Raw genomic sequence first — 211 nt, 5'->3', positions numbered from 1 at the left:
AATCCAGGGGGGGCCGATTGCGGCGAGCAACGCTGCTCCACCGTCGAGTATTGCAGCCCCTACGACAAACGTTGCAAACCGTGCTCCTCCATCTGCGACGCCACGGGTCGCAACTATCAGCAAAACGAGTGCATCAAAGATTGTCAAGGTGAGCGAAATTCTCGCCGTTCCGTCGAACGGTTGTCGGAGAGGTCGGTTTTCTCGGCTTTTT

At 56.4% G+C, this 211-nt stretch overlaps 1 pseudogene; it reads left to right on the top strand.

The window, feature by feature from the left end:
* LOC105681180 overlaps nucleotides 1-211 on the top strand; it is a 2,439-nt pseudogene continuing 2,228 nt past the window's right edge.

This window comes from Bombus impatiens, unplaced genomic scaffold (genome assembly GCF_000188095.3).
Source record: "Bombus impatiens unplaced genomic scaffold, BIMP_2.2 scf_0640, whole genome shotgun sequence".
Lineage (NCBI taxonomy): Eukaryota > Metazoa > Arthropoda > Insecta > Hymenoptera > Apidae > Bombus > Bombus impatiens.
Note: the sequence above shows the minus strand (reverse complement) of the source record. Positions and strands in the feature narration are given on the sequence as shown.